A 24,503-nucleotide genomic window follows, 5' to 3' on the forward strand; every position below is an offset into this window, starting at 1 on the left:
CTCCATGAGTGGGGAAGCAGGTGGGGACGGCCGTGTCCACAGCATCACCTTGGCAGCTGATGGGCAGGAAGACAGGTCCAGGCGGCCTCCAGGCACATTCCTGTTTGTGTGACATTCACCGTGACATGGTGCATGCTGTGGCACACAGGGTCCTGTGTTCAGATAAGCCAGGGCCTCAGAGGAATTCAGGCAGAAGAAAGAGCCAGAACACAAACACAGCACGACCTTTCCCGGGAAGGAGCCCCTCCACGAATGCGCCCTGGGCCCCCAAGTGCAGATCCCCTCACTTCCACCACCCGCAACTCTGCTCAGCCCAGCTGACCCTCAAGAGCCTCTGCTGAGTCCCAAGAGCCTCTGCTGAGCCCAGCCCGGAAGGGCGAGGGAGCCTGGGTGGCCAGAGAGGGCCGAGGCCTGTCAGGCTGACTGGGCCCCTTCAGGACAGGCACCCACCTGTGACGGGGACATGCAGGGACTGCTGCAGCTGCCCTGGCCCAAGATGCCCCAGAGGCCAGGTGGACAGGCCTCTTCCTCCTCCAGGAGGTAGGACTAGGCTGGGTTTTGAAGGATGGCAGTGGCCGGGTGGACTCAGGGCACGGACAGGGAAGTCCACGCAGGCCTAAAACACACAGATTCAGGCGGGCGGGAACTTCGAGGTCAAATCACAGAGCTCTCGGAGGGGGACTCAGGAAATCGGATGCTCGGGGGCGGGCCAAGTTTGGAGCCTCGGCCTTGGAGCAGGAGGTGGCGTGTCCAGCAGAGGGGCTGCTGCCCGCCACAGCTGGCCTTGCCCTTGGCTTTGGCCCTGGGGAAGTGCAGGGTGCACAAGAGATGCCACAAAGCCCTTGGGTGTCCTTCCTGTGGCTTCCTTTGGTCCCAGGTGGGTGTAAGGAAGGAGACCACTACTACTCCTGCTGCCCTCCTACCCGCCCCCCCAACCTTGCCTAGTTCACAAGACAGGAAGAAAGAGAGAAAGCAAAAAGTTAGAAAGAAACAAAAGTAAGATAAATAGCCAGACAACCTTGGCACCAACACCCGGCCCTAGGAGTTAAAAAAAGTAATAATAATAACATCAACCCCTGACCTAAACTACTTGTGTCATCTGTAAATTCCAGACACTGTATGGAAAAAAAGCATGTATGTAAAACTTTTTGTTCTGTTAGCTGATGCATGTAGCCCCCAGTCACATTTCCCACGCTTGCTCGAATTATCAGGACCCTTTCACGTGGACCCCTTAAAGTTGTAAGCCTTTAAAAAGGCCAAGAATTTCTTTTTCGGGGAGCTCGGCTCTTTAGACGCGAGTCTGCCAACACTCCCGGCTGAATAAAAAGCCTCTTCCTTCTTTAATCCGGTGTCTGAGGAGTTTTGTCTGCAGCTCATCCTGCTGCAGATGACACATCTATGCCACCACATCCACGCAAGACTCTGTTAGAAAAAAGACAGGAAGGAAATGGTTCCAACTCGCGAGTGAGTCACTGGGGAGGTGGGATTGGAAGTGATTTTCTCCCCTCTTCCAGCTTTCTAAGATTTATAACATGTGTGCGTCCTTTAAACGTGTGTCAGGAAGCAACCCCACAAGGGCGTTGTGTCTGGGCAGGAAGAATCCCAGGATTCCCTGGTTTTACTGGTTTGAGCGCCAGCCTCCAGGAGACGGGGCAAGGGGCTGCTCATCCTCCGTGACCAGGCGGCCGCTCTGCCTTTGTCTCATGGGTGGTCAACGGGGTGGCTGAAACGCTCCCGTGTTCCTCTAGCCCAGGGGATCCGAGCAGCCTGACCGTCACTGTCTCTCCGTAGCCTAGTCAGTGGCCCAGCAGTGGACAGAGGCTCTGCAGGCCACTGAGGAGGACGGAGCCCAGGGACAGAGGAGGAGCCGCAGTGCTGGGGGTCCAGGCCCTGCCCACAGCCCCACCCTCGGGACACCACAACCCCTGCACCCTGTGTGGTTGCCTTGGGGCATTTGCTTTTCAAACTCCAGGAAAAAATATTGACAGTAACGTGGGAGTAGCAAGAATCCAAATAAAAGAACGTGCAATTCATGCTACCTCCCTTTATCATGATTTGCAGGTACCAGCACATTCGGGCACGTTCTCTGTGGTGCGCTGTCCTAATCCTGACTATTTCAGTGCCCAGAAACAAGCCGAGAATAAAAACACCCATCGCCCATGCCCGGCATTAGAAAATCTCGTTGGTATATATTCAGATTATTTTAAAAGGAAATTAAACTCACAGATATAGCCAGGAGTAGATGGATTTTGTGGGGCTTAAAATATATATAAAATTTGGGGGTTACTTTAAATAGTAATAGAAATTATGAATCCAAATTAGAAATGAAAATAAATGTTTATTGGAAGAGATAAAATCACAAAGCTCACACATGAAAAAGCTGATAGGTGCACTAAACATCATCAAATGGAAGAAACAAACAAGATTTGATTAGTTACTCCCTGGCATCCCTCTATCAAACTTATTTTTTCTATATCTCTTGGCTGTTACCCCTTGATTATTGCTTCCTATGAAAATAATTTTCCATAAGTAGAATAGAAAGATAACTCAGCCTTCCCTTTGACGTGAGGTTCAGGTTCGTTTCTCATCATCGGTTGGGGGCCGCATGACACACGTGGCCGCCATCATGGATGTGTGTGTGGTGATGCTGCCATGGGCCTCTGCCCCGTAAGCAGCGGCTCTGATCAATTCTCCTTTGCGAGGTGGCCACCAAAGGAGCGCAGAGCTGGCCGGGGCATTCGTGCGTGTTCATGACGGAGAACTTTTCACGCAGAGAGGAATTCCGTCCTGAGAGATGTCAGTGGGCACTGATCCCAGCTTATAGGTGTGCACATCCGGGGCTGACGGACATTGGTGAAAACTGATCCCAGCTCACAGGCGTTCACGTCAGGGGCTGATGGACATTGATAAGGACTGATCCCAGTTCACAGGCGTGCACATCGGGGGCTGACAGATTGATAAGGACTGATCCCAGCTTACAGGTGTACACATCAGGGGCTGAGGGACATGGGTGAGCACTGATCCCAGCTCACAGGCATTCACGTCGGGTGCTGAGGGACATGGGTGAGGACTGATCCCAGCTCACAGGCATTCACGTCGGGGGCTGAGGGACATGGGTGAGGACTGATCCCAGCTCACAGGCATTCACGTCGGGGGCTGAGGGACATGGGTGGGCACTGATCCCAGCTCACAGGCATTCACGTCGGGGGCTGAGGGACATGGGTGGGCACTGATCCCAGCTCACAGGCATTCACGTTGGGGGCCGAGGGACATTGGTGAGGACTGATCCCAGCTCACAGGCATGCACACTGGGGACTGACAGACACTGAAGAGGACTGAATCCGCGCTTACAGGCGTGCACACTGGGGGCTCGGAAGCGCTGACCACGACTTGCTTCCGGCTTCCCCCAAGGGCAAAACCTGCCTCTCCTTCCCGACCCGCCGACTTCCCTTCATGTCCCGCTGTGATGTGCAGCGCAGCATCCTTGGGTCATGATGCCAGGTGCACTGGCACAGGGAATGGTGGGAATATTCCTGAAAATGAAGACTACCCCGGAAGGCAGGAGCTTCTAAGCTAGAGTGACTGTCAGCTTCAATAGGCCCTGGTGCACCTGAACCAGCCCGGGGCCCCCCAGTGCCATGGAAAGAGACAGCCGTGGCAGATCTCACAAACTCATGTCCAGGGGAGCTCCCCGCTTGCGCATGGCAAGGACCACGCAGGGGCATCTTGGGGTCTGCAGGAGGCAGCGGGACTGCAGAGTCTCAGAGCATACTGTCTCCAGCTTCGCAGCTGGGCCACTGCTCTCCAACGCCTGCACCCACGGGTGCTTCCTGATGCACCTCATCCTCCCCACATTACTGTCAGAGTGAGGAATGCGCTCAGCCTCGGGCCCTGAGACTGTCCTCTCCTTACTCAGCCTGTCTTCCCATCCTTGCGGCATCCGGGTCACCTCTTCCCCCGACGGCCTTTTCCCATCCTCTGCCTGCTCTTCCCTCCCATTGTCTGTCTTTGTCTACATCATTGGCAGGAGTTCCTCGTGCACTCTGCATGCTGAAACCGTGCAGCCGGACACACGGCAGGGCTTTCCCTCCCGTCTGGCTTGCCTCCTGCCTCTGTACAAGACATGACCCTTCCACCACTTTTGAACTTGCCTCTGGGTCACAAAGGGATTGTCCCATTGTTTCTACCAAAGGTTTTTAAAGTTTTGTTTTTCACATTAAGCCTGTTAATCTGCCCGGAATCAACTGTGTGCCGTGTGAGGTAGGAAGCTAAATGGATATGTCCTTTTCATACGGATAAAAGCTTCATTTATTCCATATTTTCCCCTCAGATGTTTTCGCTGTGCCCCTTATTTTCCGATTCCATTTCCAGTCTGTTTCTGGGCTCTCTCCTGTTCTGTTGACCTGTCTGTGCAGCCTCGTGACAACACCACAGACTTAATGACAGTGGCAAAGGACCTCCCACCCTGCCGGGCGTGTGCCCCCTCCCCCCGCTTCCCTGAGTCACATGAGCTTCTCTTTGGCCTCCATCTGCAGTGTCTGTCACCTCGCCTTTCCTAGTGGTGTTGAACTGCTGCTTTTTTCATTGTTTTCTTCACCAGTCTTGCCAGAGGTCTACCCGTTGCATTGCATTTTCCTCTAAGAGCCAGTTTTGCGTTTGCGGGTGCGGTTCTTCTTTATTTTCTGGTCCATGGATTTCTCTTTCTTATTTCTGTCTTCTAAATTCTTTAGGTTATATGTTACTGTTTTATATTTGAATGCCTAACTTACTTTTTTACCATGTAATAGATGCATTTGAGGCTGTAGACTTGAAGTTTATATTTCTCTTTATGTAACACTCTGTTCGTTGTTGATTCTAGTTTATTGCCTTATAGCTAAAAAGGGCAGGCTCTGCTGTGTTGATTCTGTGGAATTCCCCATATTGCCTGGTATGTGGCCTATTTTTTAAACTATTGTATGTGTACTTAATAAGAATTAAGTATTAATTACAATTAACAATTAAGAATTCTTCATTGTAACAACTATAAAAATATAATTGTTTAGCTGTTGGGGCAGTGCCTTTGTATACTTCACAATTTTGGTTCCAAACCTTCAACATTGGTGTGAACTTTTAAAACCCTCGCCCTCTCTTTCTAATGGAGAAGTACTGGCGTCTCCCGTTCTGACTATGGTAATTTGGAACCTGGCCTTGCTCATTTCAAGGTGAGGATATTGTGTCTCTGCATTTCTGCCTTTCTCCACTATCTTGTTGTCATTGTCCTCTGTCTAACAGTGTTTCGTAGCCTCTGCCCTGGGTCCCAGGCTTCTGCTCTGCAGTGATGCGGAGGATGTCACAGATAAAGTCACCCCTTCCAATGATGGCGTGTCTCAGCTTCTCTCCAGGCTGTGTCGATGTCCTCTTGCCTTCCTATGCCCACAGTGCTCCACTAAGTTATAAGAAGTAACAGCCCTGGGATGTGTCAGGAAGGGTTTCTCAGCCTCCTTTCTGGAGTCAGGGAAGCTGCTCCCATCACTGCCAGGAGCTGGACCCAGGCCCTCTCTGCCTGCCTTGAGACTTGGGGCTGACAGGCCCCTGCCTCTGCCCCATCACCAGCCTGTGCTTCTCCTCCATTCCTGGTTTCATGTGAGTGAGTGAGTGTGTGTGTGTGCATGTATATATGTGCACACATGCACACATACACACACACACACCTGCCTTGGTCTTGTCTGTCTGACCTATTGCTGCAGTGTGTGGGGGGCAGAGCGGTTCCTTATTGCACACCGTGCTCAGCAGTGCGGACACGCTCTTTAAATGCACACGGTACCGTGTTCGCACAGGAGGGTCCCACTTTTTCCACGATGAATCTGAGGCCAAGTAACCTGCCCAGAGAGGCAGGAAGTTCAGCCGAGACCCAAGCCCATGGGCCTCAGACTCCAATCCGCAATCCCTTTGGCAGTGTGCACGTCAGCGCGTGTGGGATGGCTGGAGGGTGCCTGTTACTGCCATACACGTGCCCCCACGGAGGCCTGCACACCCTTCACTCCCTTCAGTTTCCTTCCAGGTGAAATCTGCAAACCCGCTCCTCTGGACCTGGTCCTGTCCGGATGATCCTCTGGGATTAGCAAGCTGTTATTCAACAGCCTCCAACAACAATGGCACGTTATCTACTCCATTGCAGAACCGGCCGTGGTTTACATCCAGGAAGGGATTGGTCAGTCACCTGTGCCAGGTCCCCAGGGGACCCTGAGTCCAGTGGTATATAGGGCGGCTGTGGGAGGAGTGGCACAGCCTCTCCCAGCCCCAGCAAGCAACCTGTCAGGCGGCCGTGGACTTAGACCCCACAGATGAAGGCCCTGCTCCTGGCCATCAACCTCAGCCTCATTGTTGCCCTGCAGGCCCACCACCTCCTGCCTCAGATGAGGAGATTCAGGATGTGAGGCCCGGATGGGGAGGGTGGGCTGGAGGGGGCCACAGGGCGAGGCTGACACTGCTGGAGGGAGACCCCATCCCTCCCATCCAAGGAGACCTTCATTTTCAGGTTGAGCATTAAAGCCCTGCCCTGAAGGATGATGAGATGGGACAGCAGGAGTCTGGTCTGCGGGGGCCGGGGTACAGAGGGGCAGGGCTGGGAGGGTGGGGGCCTGGCTGACTTCACTTCTCTCCTGGGGGTGAGGGTTTCTGTGGTCCTGGCCAACTTGCGGGGGCTGGAGCCACATTCAGGTGGGCCTGGCAAGGATGCTGGGTGTTTTCTGGGTGGGTTAGAGTGGGGAATGCTCCCTGTCTCCAGCCCTTGGGGTGCGGTAGAGTCTGGGGGCTGCAGGCCAGGGAAGGGGGAGGCTCTGGAGCGATTGGCCTGAGCCTGAGAGGAGCCTTCTTCAGGTGTCAGGGACGTGGTATCTGAAGGCCATGATGGTGGACAGGGAGCTCCCTGAGATGAATCTGGAATCGGTGACACCCCTGACCCTCATGACCCTGGAAGGGGGCAACCTGGAAGCCAAGGCCACCATGCTGTGAGTGTCTGCCAGCCACCAGGCAGCCTGCAACCTGGTCTAGGGCCTTCCCTTTCCCCACCCAGGAGAGCTCTGGTGCTGGGGATGTGGGCAAACCTGCTGGGAGGCCCCTCTTAGCCCCTCCTGAAATGCTTGAGGGCAAACTGTGCCAGTGAGGTGCCTTGGCTGAAGGGGGCCTGAGGGGGCAGAGGCCCCTGTGGGCTATCAGAGGCGGTGCTGGGTACCACCCACCACCTCCTCTGACTAGGGAATGTCTGGTGCCGTGCAGGCCCCTTTGGGAAAAGGTGTTAACCCCCAGCCGGAGTCAGAGCCGGCAGGCAGGGCCCGCAGTCAGAGCTACAGGGAAAGCCCTGAGAGACCGTCCCAGAACAAACCTGCCACACCTGGTGTTTGGGGCCAGGTGTTCACATTTCTAATGTAAATTGACCAGTGGGACAGGACAGTGGGCTTTTAGTGGAGTCAGAAGGCAGCAAAAGGCTTCCCAGGCCAAAAGCCCACCCCAAGAAGGCACTGGCTGCCCGCCCACTTCCAGCGGGTGTTCCGGCTCAGGCAGGGGCATTGCAGCGCGGTTGCTCCAGGGCCAGGGGAGGCACAGGCCAGGGCCGCTTTGCCAGGGAGCTTCTGTTTTCCAGGATAAGTGGCCAGTGCTGGGAGATGAAGGTCATCCTGGAGAAAACTGACAAGCCGGGAAAATACACAGCCGGTGAGTCCCGCAGCCTGAGCCACAGTCTTTTGCTGCCTTCTGACTCCACTAAAAGCCCACTCTCCTGTCCCACTGGTCAATTTGCATTAGAAATGTGAACACCTGACCCCAAACACCAGGTGTGGCAGGTTTGTCCTGGGACAGTCCCTCAGGGCTTTCCCTGTAGCTCTGACTGTGGCTCTGGTGGAGCCAGGAGCAGGGTCGTATTTGGTTGTGGGGTCCTGCACCCCAACTCCCACCTCTGCAGACCTCGTACCCGGAGGAACCCCTGGTGACTCACTGGTTTGGGATGTGGCCGCCTCTCGGGTGCATCAGGTTCCTGGGAAATGCGGGTCCCATGGCCTGGGGCTCAGGCCTGGTGGGGACCCTGAGTCGGAGAGCTCTGGGAGGCTGGGAGGGTGCAGGAGCTGTGGGGCTTGCTGGGCCGGGTGCCACATGCTGTCCCGGGATCCTCTCTGAAGGCCCTGGTGGCTAATTCAGGACTGTGCTGCTGTCCTCCTGCAGACGGCGGCAAGCACGTGACATACATCATCAGGTCACACGTGAAGGACCACTACATCTTTTACTGTGAGGGCGAGCTGCACGGGAAGCCGATCCGAGGGGTGAAGCTCGTGGGTGGGTCCCGCACCCACACCCTGCAACCCAAGCCTCCACCCGCCCTCCCTCCTCCCGCGGCCTCCTGCACCCTCTTCCCCATGGGAGAAGCCACTGGGACCCCGGAACCCACTGCAGTTTCCTTAGGATGAGTTTTCCTGATAAAGGCCCCAATTCTCACCCCTGGAGTTCAGGATTTCGGATGCCCCGGCCTAGGTCTCTGCAGTGAAGGCAGGAAGGAGCCGCGGCTGTTGGCACAGGGGCTCAGAGGTCACACGTGTCCCACAGCAGGCCAGGCCCTCCCCCGGGGCAGCTCCCTGCAGCGTCATCCTTGAGCGCATTCCTGCAGGGTGTCCAGCAGGGGAGAGGAACGGGGATGCGAGCAGGAGTCTGTGTGGAAAGAATGTTCCAGCTCCCAGGGTTGAATTCCGGATGCCGTGGCTCCCACAGACAGTGACATGTCAGTGCCATCCCTGTCTGAGGACGAGGCCCGTGAAGGCTCCTGAGTTCTCCCTGGATCCAGGGTTGTGCAAATGACAGAGGAATGGGACAGGCAGTGCCCTGGTCACCCCGAGGGGAGAGGCACTTCCTCCAGGGTGGGCCTGTCCTGCCGTCCATCCTCACTCCGGGAGATGCCTGGGGATGGACGGAGAACCCTTCCCATTCTCCCAGTTCTGCTGCCGCGGGAGCCTTCTCAGCTGCGTACGACACCCTGGTCCCGCTTTGCCAGCCTGAGGGCCTCTGGGTTCAAGTACCCCCATGGTGGGTGAGGTCCCCCTCCCCAGCCCAGCTCAGGCCTCCAGGCTGTGACGGGGTGCCGTCTGCCCATGCTGCCTCGGGCGCCCACATCTTGTCCTGGCACCAACCTGCAGAGACCCCGAGAACAACCTGGAAGCCTTGGAGGACTTTGAGAAGTCCGCGGGAGCCCGCGGACTTAGCACGGAGAGTATCCTCATCCTCCAGGCAGAGCGGTAGGAGGCACAGCCCTGCAGAGCCCCCCGTGTCCCTGCGTGGGGACATCAGCAGAGCCGCGTTGCATGGGCGTGTAACTGTGCTGCGTCTAATTCTGGCTTTGTCCTTCCTGGGGTGGTGGAGCTGGTGGCTGATGAGGGGCCCCGGTCCTGACTGCATTCCTGGGGGTCTCCTGACTCACCTGTGCTTCCTTCTCCTGCAGAAGCCTGCTCTCCAGGGAGTGATTAGGGTGAGTGAACAGCTTTAGAGGACATTTGAGAAAATCCAGCCTTGGGCCCAGTGGCGCTTCAAGAGGCCCTGGGGTCTCTCCCACCCACTGCACTCCTACCTGGGTGGGAGACGCCCCACCTAGGCCAGGCAGGTGGGAGATCTTCTCCTGAGCTGCCCGCACTCAGGCACCAGCCTCTGCTCCTGCCCTGGGAGTGACTCCTGGGAAGCTGAGAAGCCCACAGCGCTGAGCCCGCCTTTGCTGGCTGCTGGTGGAGACGGTGTCTACCCTGCAGCCCCCTGGGCGGGAGCAGGCGGGAGATTCAGGTTCCTCCTCAGCACCACTCACCCTCAGCCGTCCTTGTGACTCCTCTTACCTGATGTGACTCCTCTTACCTGCTCAAAGATTCAGCAAAGTGGCAGGCGTGCCTGTGCTCGCTGTGTTAGATGGGCCCCTTGCTGGCTGCACGAGGGGACCAGAGGTTCGGAGACTCACCCGAGGTCACCTGCCCAGGTGTGGGCAGAGCCAGAATCCCGGACAGCATCGCTGTCCTTCCCACACCCTCCCCTTGGCCTGCAGTTGCCCCCAATGTCTCTTCACTCGGCAGGGAGCTCTGTGGGCAGCCTGTGTGTAGGGGGGTCCCTGCTCCATTTGTTCCAATCTGGAGGCTGGAGCCCCTACCTACAGCCAGAGAGCTTGGTGTGTGCCCCCCGCACCATTGCCCCCGAGAGCCTGCATGTGACCCCCCCCCACCGTAGTCCCTGAAAGCCTGGCATCTGCCCCCACACCCTAGTTCCTGAGAACCTGCATGTGTCCCCACCCCACAGCCCCCAAGAGCCCATCTCAGTGTGTGCCCCCCACACGATAGCCCCCAAGAGCCAGCATATGCCTCCACCCTGCAGCCCCCTAGAGCCCACATGTGCCCCCACACCATAGCACCTGAGAGCTCACATGTGCCCCCACACTGCAGCACCCAAGAGCATATGCGTTCCCACGTCACATCCCCCCGCCACCCTCCTTGTCGTGGCCTCATTCACCCTCCCCCGCTTACCAGGGCAGGGGGCACCTTGGCTCCTCAGCAGCCCAAGGACGGTACCACCCAGCACATCCATCATTCACAGGAACACGGAAAATCTCCCCACCCCTGCAGAACCCGGCCAGCCGCACCCCTTCCTACCACCCCCCACGTTCCCCCTGCCCTGCGTCCCCTCTCCTGGTTCTCCATAAAGAGCTTCAGACTCCGCCTGTCTGTGGGTTCCTCGGGGTGGGGGATGCTGGCTGGATGCTTCTTGGGTGCAGGGAGGGGGTGGGAAGCAGGAGGAAGGACAGGGAACCAGCCTGGGCCCAGTTCTCCATGGTGGGTGCCGCAGGCCAACAGTGTGAGGGGCCTGGAAGGGCCTGGCAGGGGGCTGTGTGCTGGCGACTCGGCCTGAAGGTTCGGGGGTGCTTCCTGCAGGTCAGCCGCCCACGGAGCTCAGGCTCTAGGGGTGGGTGGGGGCAGGGCTCTGCTCCTCGGTCCTGCACAAGTAAGACCAGAAGGCCTGGGACCAAGCTCAGCTGCCATCCCAGAGGGGGACTGGGCAGGGCCACCAGGGCCCTCAGCACTGACGCTGAGTCCGTGAGGCTAGACATGGGGAGAGGGGACAGCAGCTCAAGGCAGGGTGTGGCTCAGGCTTGAGCTCACCGGGGAAGCCATTCCTGTCCTCCGGGGAACCACATCAGCATTGCCGCCAGGGCCTGGCTCCACGCTGTCCCTCTCTGTGCCTGGGTAGGTTTGGGACGGGAAGTTCCCAGCTTGGGGGCAGCCACCGGAGGTCCCACCTTGCACAGGCGCCTTTCCTGACCCTGGCGGTTTGTAGAATTTAAAGTTTCTTTCAATGGCGCAACATCGCAGTGGCGCTGGGAGCGAGGAGAGGCAGATTCTTAGTGACCTGCTTCTCCCCAGGAGAGGGCGGCTGTCGGGCAGCACCACACGGGGTGGCTTGCGCCCGGGACAGGACAACAACCCGCGGAGCTCAGGGGAGGGAGCGGAAAGGGTAGCGGGTGACCCGGCTGCCTGTGGCCAGCTAACATGAGTCATTTCTCTGCTCCAGGGCATAGCGGCTGTCCCTGATTGTCTGGTACCTGGCCTTGGGGCAATGAGGGCTGGTGGGGAGTGGCCCCCGAGTGAGCCCATCTGAATAGGGCAGGGTGGCTGTGTGGACCAATCAGCTGCTCAGGAAGGGGCCGGCCCCTAAACAGGGCCTCAGCGATAGGTCAAGACTGCATTTTTTAAAAACTCAGTTCTGGCCAGGCATGGTGGCTCATGCCTGTGTTCCCAGCACTTTGGGAGGCGGAGGTGAGAGAATCACTTGAAGCCAGGGGTTGGAGACCAGCCTGGGCAACATAGTGAGACCCCATCTCTACCAAAAAAAAAAAAAATTAGCCAGGCTTGGTGGTGCACACCTGTAATCCCAGCTACTAGGGAGGCTGAGGTGGGAGGATTGCTTGAGCCCAGGAGGTCAAGGCTGCAATGAGCTATGATCATGTCACTGCATTCCAGCCTGGGTGGCAGAGCAAGACCCTGTCTCAAAAAATAAGATAAAAAATAAAAGAAACCCAATTCCATTTGGGTTCCACTTTCTGCATCTCAAGATGAATCTTGGTTCTTATGAGGTGTCTGAGGTTCTCACTCATAGCAGATGCCACCTATGCCCAGCTCCATCTCCCGTCTGCCGGGCTCCAGGGGTGACATGGCTGCAGCGGGTGTCACCTGCAGCAGGCAGACGTGGCCACGCCGACCGGCACGCCCATCTCAGGTGTGCAAGTCTCTGCACCAGTCTTCAGACGCCACACAGATGAGTGCAAGGAGCTCGTGTGAGCACCTGTAGCTCAGAAAGTGCCCCGTGCCCCACATGACAGCCACGGGGAAGCCAGAGCCCCCCTCTCCCGCAGGGCCAGTGTCAGAGCCCAGGCCCAGGGACAGTCTGGACAACTGTGCAGAGAGGAGAGGATGATGGGGCAGCAGTTACAGAAGACAGGCACCCAACCTGGGTGCACCCCAGAAGAACTCTCATGTGGACCAGAGCATGACTGCGCGAGAGCCAGAAAGGGAGTTTGGAAGGCGCTGGACTGGAATCCACCTCTTAGGGAGGTGAAGCGTCTGGTTCGGAGGGGCTGTTGGGAGAGGACGTGTTCCTGGAGGACTGGTGGGGAAGAAAGCGGGCTGTGAAGAAAGTGGTGAAGAAAGAGGACCGAGGGCCCCTTGGAAGATGTTACGGAAGGTCAGAGGGTGTCCCATCAGCCCTAATGGCTCCGTTCTTCCCAATTTCATCTCAATTCATGTGTCAGCTGTTTCGTTATCCCGCTGCATTATTTTAAAAGTGTCTGCTCTAGGGGTGACGATGACATCCTTAATTCACAGTGGACTTGAAGCAAGCACTGTGTCCTTTACTTAAAACGTGAAGACCTTGTGACGGCACAGGTGCGTCCTCCCTGCTCTGCCTCATGTCATAGACCTTGTGACGGCACAGGGGCTTTCCCTCATGTCATTGCTGACACGCATCACATCTACATATGCTGGAGACGCCACGACACAGCACTGCAGAGCTTGCCTGAAGCCGTCGCACGTGATGGAGGTGTCTCAATTCTTCTCTTAGCTGTTCTCTTAGCTGTACCTGGTGAATTTTCATTCCATATGTTGTGATTTTTAATTTTGGAATTTCCACTTGGTTACTGTTTGCAGTTGCTGTTTCCCTGCTGAGAGTACCTGTCTTTTCGTTCATTCTGAGCACATTTATTTCCCCCACATGCTTCAGTATTGTGGTCACTTCTTTGGCATGTCCCAGTCAGCTGCCTCCAGGTTGGCTAAAAGCCAGTTCTCTTAAAAATGGTCATATTTTCCTTTCTTCATGTGTATAATAATTTTGGATCGTTTCTTGAAGAGTTTGAATGGTGTATAAACTCTGGGTTTTGTTATATTCCTGTGAAAAGTGCTGGGTTTTGTTTTTGGTTTTTGTTTTGTTTTTTTTTTTTAGATGGAGTTTCGCTCTTGTCACCCAGGCTGGAGTGCACTGGCACAATCTTGGCTCACTGCAAGCTCCACCTCCGGGGTTCAAGCAATTCTCCTGCCTCAGCCTCCCGAGTAGCTGGGATTACAGGTGCCCGCCACCAGGCCTGGCTAAATTTTGTATGTTTAGTAGAGACGAGGTTTTGCCATGTTGGCCAGGCTGGTCTCCGTGGGGGAAAGAAAGAGAGATCAGACTGTTACCGTGTCTATGTATAAAGAAGAAGACATAAGAAAGTCCATTTTGCGCTGTACTAAGAAAAATTCTTCTGCCTTGAGATGCTGTTAATCTGTAACCCTAGCTCCAACCCTGTGCTCACAGAAACACATGCTGTGTTGACTCAAGGTTTAATGGATTTAAGGCTGTGCAGGATGTGCTTTGTTAAAGAAGTGTTTGCAGGCAGTATGCTTGGTAAAAGTCAATGCCATTCTCCTGTCTCAAGTACCCAGGGACACAATGCACTGCAGAAGGCCGCCAGGACCTCTGCCCAAGAAAGCCTGGATATTGTCCAAGGTTTCTCCCCACTGGACAGCCTGAGATATGGCCTCGAGGGAAGGGAAAGACCTGACCGTCCCCCAGCCGACACCTATAAAGGGTCTGTGCTGAGGAGGATTCGTGAAAGAGGAAGTCCTCTTTGCAGTTGAGATAAGAGGAAAGCATCTGTCTCCTGCTCGTCCCTGGGAATGGAATGTCTGGGTGTAAAACCCAGTCGTACATTCTATTTACTGAGATAGGAGAAAACCTCCTTATGGCTGGAGGTGAGACGTGCTGGTGGCAATACTGCTCTTTAATGCACTGAGAGGTTTGTGTATAGTCAAACATAAATCTGGCCTACATGCACATCAAGGCACAGCACCTTTCCTTAAACTTATTTATGACACAGAGATCTTTGCTCACATGTTTTCCTGCTGACCCTCTCCCCACCATTACCCTGTGGTCCTGCCACATCCCCCTCACTGAGATAGTAGAGATAGTGACCAACAAATACTGAGGAAACTCAGAGACCAGTGCCGGTGCGGGTCCTCTGTATGCTGAGTGCTGGTCCCCTGAGCCCACTGTTCTTTCTCTATACTTTGTCTCTGTGTCTTATATCTTTTCTCAGTCTCTCGTCCCAACTGACGAGAAACACTCACAGATGTGGAGGAGCCAGTCCCCTTCAGGTCTCAAACTCCTGACCTCAGGTGATCCGCCCGCCTCAGCCTCCCAAAGTGCTGGGCTTCCCAAAGTGAACCACCACACCTGGCGTGGTTTTTGTTTTGAAGCAGGAAGTTATCTGACCTCCAGCTGTAAGCTCTGCCTCCTCTGTGGTGCACAGCAATTCAGTTCACATTTCAGTCAGTTCTTCTAGCCTTTGCTGGGCCGCTTCATGTCTTACCTGTGTGTTCATTTTTTAGGGGTTAGCCTGAGATTTGGACGGTTTCTGCATAGAACTTGGGGCTCTCTCTTTGGCTCTCTTCTTCCTTGAATTTCTCTCTTCACTTTCCAGCAGCTATCATTGCCTAGGACTCTGTCCTCTGGTTCTTCAAGCCAGCAAAATTGCAGGGTGTCTACCAGAGTTTGATCTGCTCCATGTGGCACAGACAGGGCCTGTCCTCCAGATAAAAGCAGTGAGAATGGGAAACTCATCCCGTGCTGTCACCTTCTTCCAGGTGCTGACCGACCTGCAGTGTCTGTTTGCCCTGGGAGAGTGGTTTCTGCATTTTGTCCAGAGTTGATCATTGCTACTTGAGGGAGGCTTGGTCAAATGGGAGCTCCTTGGCCACAATGGGAAGTGGAACTCACCATTTAGCAAAAGAAATGCATTTCACAATCCCAGTAGGAGAGGGCACGCTTGAGCTAAGTAATGGCCTAAGTCACCGATGTCTCCCACTCTGCAGGTAGAGTCACTTGTTACTACCGATGCAGGAAAATTTTACTCAGCTTATCTTGACTGGGAAAAGGTACCATCATGTGTATAGAGTCACTGTAAAGAGAACACAGGAAGGGAGGATCTCTGGTGGGGTCTCCCTCGGTCCTGTGTAGAGCACACTCAGATTGCTCTGCCCTCCAATCTGGCTGTGCTGGGTTGAGGGCCACAACAGGGACATTACCAGCCTGCAATGCAATCTGCCTGGTGTGGGCTGGGCATGCTTCAGCATCCAGAGAAAACCTTCAAGCAAGGAGTCATGGGGCATGCAGCCGAGAGCTGCCTGTGCACACGAGGAGGATGCGTCTGGGAGGACACGGTTGGGGTCTCACATGACTGTCTGTGCTCCACCCCTCAAGTTGCACAGATATACGCAGCCCCATGGGACCATTACTGAAGCTTCATCGGCCATTGCATTTCTGGGCTCCCTTCACCGTCTGGATTGTTTGCCCAGTGGGGAAGCTGCACATTCATCTCCAAGGTGTCTGAGACCTGAGTCAGAGCTCTCGTCAGGCTCTGGTCACTGTAGTGGCTTTGTCATGGTCACCACTGGGCAGGGAGGTACCCATGGGTGCTTCCTTGAATCTCCTGAATTTTAGACACACTCCTCTCTGCTCATCCTAAGTAGGAGCCACTTCACCAGCTCACAATAATCAGGGTCAACTACCCACCAATATACACAATCAGGGTCAATAATTACCCAGCAATATATACAATCAAGGTCAATAATTACCCACCAATATATATAATCAGGGTCAATAATTACCCAGCAATATATACAATCAGGGTCAATAATTACCCACCAATATACATACTCAGAGTCAACTACCCATAAATATATACAATCACCAATATACATAATCAATCAGGGTCAATAATTCCCCACCAATATGCATAATCAGGGTCAACTACACACCTATATACATAATCAGGGTCAATAATTCCCCATGAATATGCATAATCAGGGTTAATAATTACCCATCAATGTACATAATCAGGGTCAATTACCCACCAATATATGTAATCATGGTCAACTACCCACCAAAATATATAATCAGGGTAAAGTATCCACCAATATTCCTAATCAGGGTCAACTACTGATCAATATACATAATCAGAGTCAATTACACACCAATGTACATAATCAGGGTCAACTACCCACCAATATATGTAATCAGTATAAAACACCCACTGATATACAGTAACTCCGTTCTTTACCTGCTCATCTGTGGGCATTAGGATCCCAGCATGGCCTGGTGGAACCATCACAGCAGGTTTCCTGGGGCACTCACTGTGCTTCCTGATAGCAGAGCTTTCCCCTTGGTAACCTAACACTCTAATCTTACATGACCTAAGGCTGCAGGGATGGCAAGTTTATAGCTTTAAATGGTTCTAGTAGGAAAAATAAATGCTTAAGTCAATGGCCCAAGCCCCCACCTTAAGAAGAAATGATCACATTATGCCTAAAGAAAGTAGAAGAAAGGAAATAATAAAGAGAAGAAATTGACAATGGGGGAAGCAGGTGCGATGGGTGAGTGTGCACCCCCACATTCTGAATCCTTGGCCATTTGGGTTCTATGCCAGCTATGGGTTTATTGCTCCTCAGTTTCAAATTTCCTCTTAATTATCCTGCGTGTGACTGGAGCTGGACCCTGTCGATGTTTCTCCTTCGTAGCTGGTGCACTGTTAGGCCTTGTTAACAGAGGGCACAGGGGTGGAGGGAGGAAGGGGCTTCCCTTTAGATTCAGGAGACTTCTTCATTCTCTATCCTGAGGGGCTTGGCTGGCAAGCAGGATGTCAGGTGGCGCTCAGCCCCAGTGAAGTCAGCAGCAGACCCTTGGGTGGCTTTGGGTGAGTTCTTGGGTACCCAAAGTCAGCAAACTTCTCTGCCATCCCAGGACCACAGACATACCCTCTCCAGGGAGGCCTCAGTGCCTTCCAGGTTATTCCTACCCCAGTGCTCTGCCTCAGCCCTGGGGTAGAACTGGTAGAAATAACATTTCTGTTATTTCTGTGGTTTTAGAGTCCTCTTTACCTGTTGGTAGCCCCTCTCCTGTTACCAGTTGGGAATTCTTCGCAGTAATTTGCCTTTCAAATGACTGCGCGACCTGTCTCCAACACCCTCTCTGTGTCAACCATGGCCTTTACTTTCTGAATTTGGACACGCTGATATCTGGGGCCTTGCTAACCCTGGAGGAAGTGCTTCTTCTGGAGTTGGCTAATTTCTAGAAATAGCAGATGACTTGTCTGTAAGTGTGCCTTCCTTATGCAAACCAACCTGTTCAGATCCCACACCCTCCCCAGGGCAGGTACCAGACAGCTAGGGACAGCCAGCCCCTACACCCCAGGGCCCGGGACATTATTGAAACCAGCCCGCCCTGAGCCTGTTTACTCTGCTTCCTCCGTTCCTTCCCGTGGGAAACGTGGGAACCGCAGTGCAGGCTCCGCCCGCACTCTCCTCCTGCTCCCAGTTCCTCCAGACAGGCCCTGGTGCTTCCGGGAGGCCCCGCCCCTCGTGTTTCTAGGGGTCTGAGTATAACAAGCCTCTCTCCCAGTCATTTCTATGGCTGTGTCTTCCCCCACCAGCCTGCAGCACAGAGTCCTTTCTTCATATTATATGGGGCCATCCTGGCGTCCCAGCCCCCGTGAATGAGGCCACAACGCCAGCTCAGCCAGTCCTGGAAGCCATCGTGAGAGCTGCTCTCCCGCTCAAGTCCATGTGTGAAATATGGCATTTTGGATACATCGTCACCAGCGAGCCAAGCTGGACACTAGTTAAAGCAGTGAGGACAGGTTTTATTCAGCAACTTCTGAGAGCCGGGGACAGAGTGGTTCCGTGTTACTTTGTGCAGGGGTGAAGGGGTGTTGTGAAGGGAGAGTGGGAGGGGGTGCGGGAGGGAGTGAGGGCTCCAGTGAAGAGTTACAGAGGGCTGGGCAGGGTCAGTGCAGTGGGGCCCGCTGTGTGGCAGTTACGGAATGAGGACTCTGTGCCCCAACAGAGTCTGGGAGATGGAGGCCCATTTTTCCTGAAGGTCACATTTCTAAGGAATGGCTCTCAGGTCCTTAAGAATGACACTTGTTTTTTTTGTTTTTTTTGTTTTTTTGGTTTTTTTTGGAGTCTTGCTCTGTCATGCAGGCTGGAGCGCAGTAGCACGATCTTGGCTTACTGCAGCCTCTTCTGCTTCCCGGGTTCAAGCGATTCTCCTGCCTCAGCCTCCCGAGTAGCTGGGATTACAGGCATGTGCCTCCACGCCCGGCTAATTTTTGTACTTTTAGTAAAGACAGGGTTTCACCATATTGCCCCGGCTGATCTTAAACTCCTGACCTCAATTGATCCACCCACCTATGCCTCCCAAAGCGCTGGGGTTACGGATGTGAGCCACTGCACCCAGCCTGAGAAAGACACTTCTGCATTGCAGGAGAAACACTGACTTCTCAAAGGGGCGAAGGAAGGAGTCACAGGTGTAAGCCCTTTTTAGCAAAAGCTCTAAGAAGGGGCGGCTGGATGCTGGCTGGGACACACAGCAAATTCGCCTGCAGCCCCAGATATCAGCGTGTCCAAATTCAGAAAGTAAAGGCCATGGTTGACACAGAGAAGGTGTTGGAGACAGGTCGCACAGTCATTTGAAAGGCAAATTACTGCGAAGAATTCCCAACTGGTAACAGGAGAGGGGCTACCAACAGGTAAAGAGGACTCTAAAACCACAGAAATAACAGAAATGTTATTTCTACCAGTTCTACCCCAGGGCTGAGGCAGAGCACTGGGGTAGGAATAACCTGGAAGGCACTGAGGCCTCCCTGGAGAGGGTATGTCTGTGGTCCTGGGATGGCAGAGAAGTTTGCTGACTTTGGGTACCCAAGAACTCACCCAAAGCCACCCAAGGGTCTGCTGCTGACTTCACTGGGGCTGAGCTCCACCTGGCATTACTCTCAGGTAAGCATTTAGGGTGCTGGGGCCCCCCCAGGGATGCATCTCCTGCTGCTGGACGCCATGAAAGCTTGGTGATCTCCTGTCTCCTGGTGCAGGGGCTTGGGCGGAGCCAATCCATGCCAAGAGCTCTGCCGTGCTCAGTACATATGCACTGGTACGCTCAGCTTGGGTCCACATTGGAGCACGGTTCTCTTCGTGTAAAGCCCCTAGAATATATCCCCACACAACTGTCTCGGGGGAAGATGTCTGAGAAAGCGAGGTCTCGTCTCCTCACACAAAGGAGGAGGTGATGATTCTGCCCAGGTGGGTTCAGGGGGATTGGGGAGGGGATCACGATTCTCACTTCCATCTGAGGTCACATGAATGTCCTAGTTCTGCGTGTCACGGCCCCACTCCTTAAGCAGTGACCCGACTTTCACATAAACACTTGGCGACTTTAGAAGCCAGCTCACCGTGCAACCCACACTACTAAATGTGGAGTCGGATTTTCAGTCATTGCCGCTCTGTGGCTGCAAGAATGAAATATTCAAGGCCAGGGTGGAACATCTGCAGTGTCTTGCCTGTTACTCAAGCTTAGACCTTGGCATTTCCTTTCTGAAAGCCCCAGAGCAGTCAGGGCAGCCCCCGCCCCATTCTCCTTGCAGTCGTCATTACCATGTTTGTGGCCAAGCCCAGTAGCCTGTTGGCTTCCCAAAGCCTTGGTTCTAGTCGGTGCCACGTCCCAATGAGCAACCACAGCAAACAATGTAGGGAATTGTGGTGTCACTTCATGCCATGCCCATGAGAATCCCATTTTCCATCGACGAGATGCCCTCCCTGCATCTTTGCATACCCAAGCAACCTGCACACATGCCCATAGACATGAGAAAGCCCTGTGGTTGGCAAGGGTGGGAAGAATAATTCCAAAGTTCCACTGAGTGTAGGGGAGAAGTCAAATAATTCCAAACGCTTTCCCTCCTTGAGCTGCAGGAGAAAGCCGTGAGGAAACGCATCCTCTGGTTGTGGGGCTGGGGCTGGGAATAGATAGTCACACCCCCTTCAGCCGAAGGTGCATGGCATCTTAGAATGCTTTCATTTGTTGGTCAAAAAACCCACAACTGCAACCGAGCGTGCAGGGTTTGCTGAGAAAGCCTCAGATGCTTCATTCCAGCTCTTCTTTTCAGTATGTTTCATGGGGCTAAAATGAAGGTTGGCAGGGCTGGCTCCTTCTGGAGGCTCTTGGAGGGGAATCTGTCCCTGCCTTTTCCAGCTTCCAGAGGCCTCCACATGCCTTGGCTCGTGGCCCCTCCTCCACCTTCAAAGTCAGCAGCGCAGCCTCTTCTGCTTCTGTTGGTAAAGATTCTCTCTCCCCGCCCTCCTCTCTCTCCCTTCCTCGCTCTCCAGCCTCTCTCCTATAAAGGCCCCTGTGATAACAGTGGGTCCACCCAGATAATCCAGGGTAATTGCTCATCTCAGGTCTCTCACTGAATTATATCTGCAAAGTCCCTTTTACCATACACACATCCACAGGGCCAGGGATGAGGGTGTGGACATCGTTAGGGGACCATTATTCAGTGTACCACATGGGGGAAATTGACGGTCAGTAGGATTGCAAGTAAATGAACAGGGTGTTTCCGGGAAGTGATGTGTCCTAAATGGAACACAGCTCAGCGGAGTGACAAAGAGAGGAGGGGCTGCATCTTCCCATTGCGTAGCCCAGAGAGGCTTCTCTGGGGAGGTGATTTTTAGAATTTTTATTTGGTATCTATTTTACATGCTATCATGCTCACTCTTTAAAAGTGCCCAATTCAATGGGTTTCAATAAATTCACAAGGCTGTGAAACCATCACCACTATCTAATTCCAGGAGATCTCCATCATCTTACAAAGGTCCCCATGCCCATCAGCTCTCACCCCCATTCTTCCCTCCCCACCCTGGAACCTCTCATCTACTTCCTGTCTCCGTGGACCTGCCTGTTCTGGACATTTCATAGAAATGGAATCATATATATGTGTTTGTTGTGACTGGTTTCTTTCCCTTAGCGTAATGTTTCAAAGTTTGCTCACGTGGTAGCATGTGTCGATATTTTATTTCTTTTTATGACAATATCATATTTCATTGTGTGGATAATACCACACCTTTTTTATCCTTTCATCCATTGGTAGACATTTGCATTGTTTACACTTCTTGGGTTTTGTAATGTTGCTAGGGACATTTGTGCATAAATATTTTCATGGGAACATATGTTTTCATTTGTCCTGGGTGTATACCTGGGAGTGGAATTGCTGGGTCATATGGTATTGAATAATTCTATGTGTAACTGTTGGATAAGCTGCCAAACTATGTTTTTCTGAGCAGCTGTGCCATTTTACATTCCCACCAGTGGTGCATGAGGGTTCTAATTGCTCCACATCCTTGCCAACCCTTGTTATTATCTGGTTTTGTGATTCTAGCCATCCTAATGAATATGAAGTAGTATTTAACTGTAATTTTGATTTGCATTTCCCTAATGACTAATAACATTGAGGATATTTTCATATGCTTATTGGTCATTTTTATATCTTCTCTGAAGAAAGTCTATTCAAGTAATTTCCCTTTTTAAAATTGGGCAATTTGTGTTTTTATGTTGAGTTATAAGTGTACTTTATATATTTTTGATACTAGACTCTTATCAGATAAGTGATTTGCAAGTATTTTCTCACGCTCTGTATCTTGTCTTTTCATTCCCTTGATAGTGTCCATCGATGTACAAAAGTTTTTAATTTTGATGAAGTCCAACTTGTCTATTCCTTTGGTTGCATGCTATTTGGGTGTATTGAGAAGAATTCATTGTCAAAGCCAAAGTCACAGAGATTTACATATCTTCTCTTAGAGTTGTACAGTTTTAGCTCTTACGTTTAGGTCTTTGATCCATTTTTGGTGAAAGCTTGTGTGTGGCGTGAGGTCTCACCTCATTCTTTTGCATGTAGACATCCAGTTGTCCCAGAGCCATTTGTTGAAGACTGTTCTTGTCTTGGCATCTCAACTCGTTTTTGTACCTGTGTTTGTGGGGTGTTGATTTTCTTCACTTCCTTGGAATCCTTCTTTACCCAAACATCATTTTCTCTGGCCCTGTGGAGTTCCACCCTCTGCCTGCATAGACCAGTATTTAGCTACAGTCTTGAGGACCCCTCTGCACGTTTCGGGAGCTCTTCCTCTGCACAGTGCTCTCCTGTCTGCTTCCTTGTCTCCCACATTCTAGTCGTCTGCGATGCCCAGAGTCCAACCTGCATCCTGCCCACGCCGTCTGACTCCTTGCTCTGTTGGGTTCCTCTCTCTGTGGTGGCTTGAAATTCCCTACAGGCATAAAGCTGCCATGATCCAGCTGAGCTCGTTAGCTCCCACTCTCAGGGATCACAGCCTGCGCTGTCTGAGTTCGGTGTCTGAACACAAGCGTTTCGCACCTGGGGGCCAGTTTCCCTCTGTTTGTGGTGGGACAGTTAGGTCCATCCCCTGTTCTCCTGGATGCCCAGGTAGAAATCAATGCACCCTCCTGGGTTATTGCCGCGTCTTTCTGACTGCTTTCTTTGCTTCTGTATTGGGCCCCCAAATATCCTGGGTTATTGCCACGCCTTTTCTAACTGCTTTCTCTGCTTCTATATTCAACCCCCAAATCTGTGCTCAGTGCAGCAACTGGAGAGACCCCTTAAATACGGAAGTCGCAGCTTTGCCTTTGTCGGAGCTCCCCAGGGTCCTTCACTCAGAGTACAAGCTGAAGTCCTCGTCGTGGTCCCCATGCCCTTCACAGCAGTTCCGCCCTCTCCCCAGGTTCACATATGGCCAGTCTCCCTGAATCATTTGCTGTGGCCACTCTGCCATGTGTTCCTGGAAACCGCCAGTGCTCTCCCACCTCCAGGCTGGCACTGGATGCTCCTGCCACCTGGACTCCTCTTCCAGCTGACGAGCTCGTAACTTGCTTCCTTCAGCTCTTAAATTCGATGTTTGAATGCCACCTTGGCGAGGCTGTTCCTCATCATTTCATTTAAAGGACCAATAACCCCTTGTCCCAGCACTCCCTGTCCAACTTTCCACTTTGCTTTTTCCATAACACTGATTTCCATTTAAAATAATATATAATTCTATGAACCAGTGACCCATAGGATCCAGAGACAATAGATTGAACAGGGATTGCTTGCACAATGAACAATCAGCTATAGAGGTTTAAAGAGAACCACAAAAAATGGCTCAGGATTGCAGGAGGGCAGTTAAGGAAGACATAAATGGGGGCGGGGATCCTTTCCACAAGCCTGGGTTCAGATCTCATGGGAAAAGGTGTGGTTCTCCCAAGGGATGCTAGAGAAGTTTGCTGGGTTGCCCGGCCACAGCTGGCCTATGGTGAGAGCAGAGGCCAGCAGGCAGGGAAATGCAGTCTGCGTCTGGCAAGCAGGAAGCCTCTCTTCTCTCCCAAGGCAGGTGGGCTGGGGCTGGGAAGCCTACAAAAGTCACTGGGAACCCACATGTGCGGATGCCACTGAATCTCCATAGGAAGCCATCTGGGGGGTCCCCTGAATTCAATGTGGTGAGTGCCGCCAGGTGTTCCTGACTTGTGCCACTGCCATCTGTATAGTAAGAGAAAGAAAAAGAGAGAAATGGAAGCGTCCTAGAACCAGGCATCCTGGACCCAGCCTGGGAGGCACTTAGCATCACGCCAGGTGCACAAGAGAAGCGCCTGCTGGCTCCAGCTCCATTACCTCGGAATCGGCCATGAAGGGTGCATTTGGTGCTGGAGGCAAGATATTGATAGCTGGCACCACAATTCACTTATTTATTTTGTTCATTTTATGTCCCCTGCACCTAGAATATGAGCCACACGAGTGCAAGACATTTGTTTTATTCACTGATGTATTCCTTGTGCCCAAAGAATGAGAGGTATCTAGAAAGTCTGCAAAAATCAAACATAAAAATGAACTTTTATCATTGTTATTTTGATGGATATTGGAGGCATTTCCAAGATTTGTAAGTAAAGATTGAACCCATCTACTGATTCATATGTGGGAGTGTATCTGTTGAAATGATGCTTCTGAGTGGAGTTGCTGAGTCTTTGGCTCTAAATTTTTCTTTTTTTTTTTTTAAAGCGTTTATGCTCATTGTGGTTTTTAAAATAAACATTTAATCTTGAGACACTGTAGATTCCCA

At 52.8% G+C, this 24,503-nt stretch overlaps 1 protein-coding gene and 1 pseudogene across 1 annotated transcript in view; one reads left to right on the forward strand and one right to left on the reverse strand.

Moving 5' to 3' along the window:
* The window catches only part of DPH7 (diphthamide biosynthesis 7), an 807,287-nt gene that overhangs the window by 708,426 nt on the left and 74,358 nt on the right, over window positions 1–24,503 (reverse strand). The window lies entirely within an intron of this gene.
* LOC126937086 (lipocalin-1-like) lies at window positions 6,048–10,693 on the forward strand (annotated as a pseudogene).

Source organism: Macaca thibetana, chromosome 15 (assembly GCF_024542745.1).
Source record: "Macaca thibetana thibetana isolate TM-01 chromosome 15, ASM2454274v1, whole genome shotgun sequence".
NCBI classification, from domain to species: domain Eukaryota; kingdom Metazoa; phylum Chordata; class Mammalia; order Primates; family Cercopithecidae; genus Macaca; species Macaca thibetana.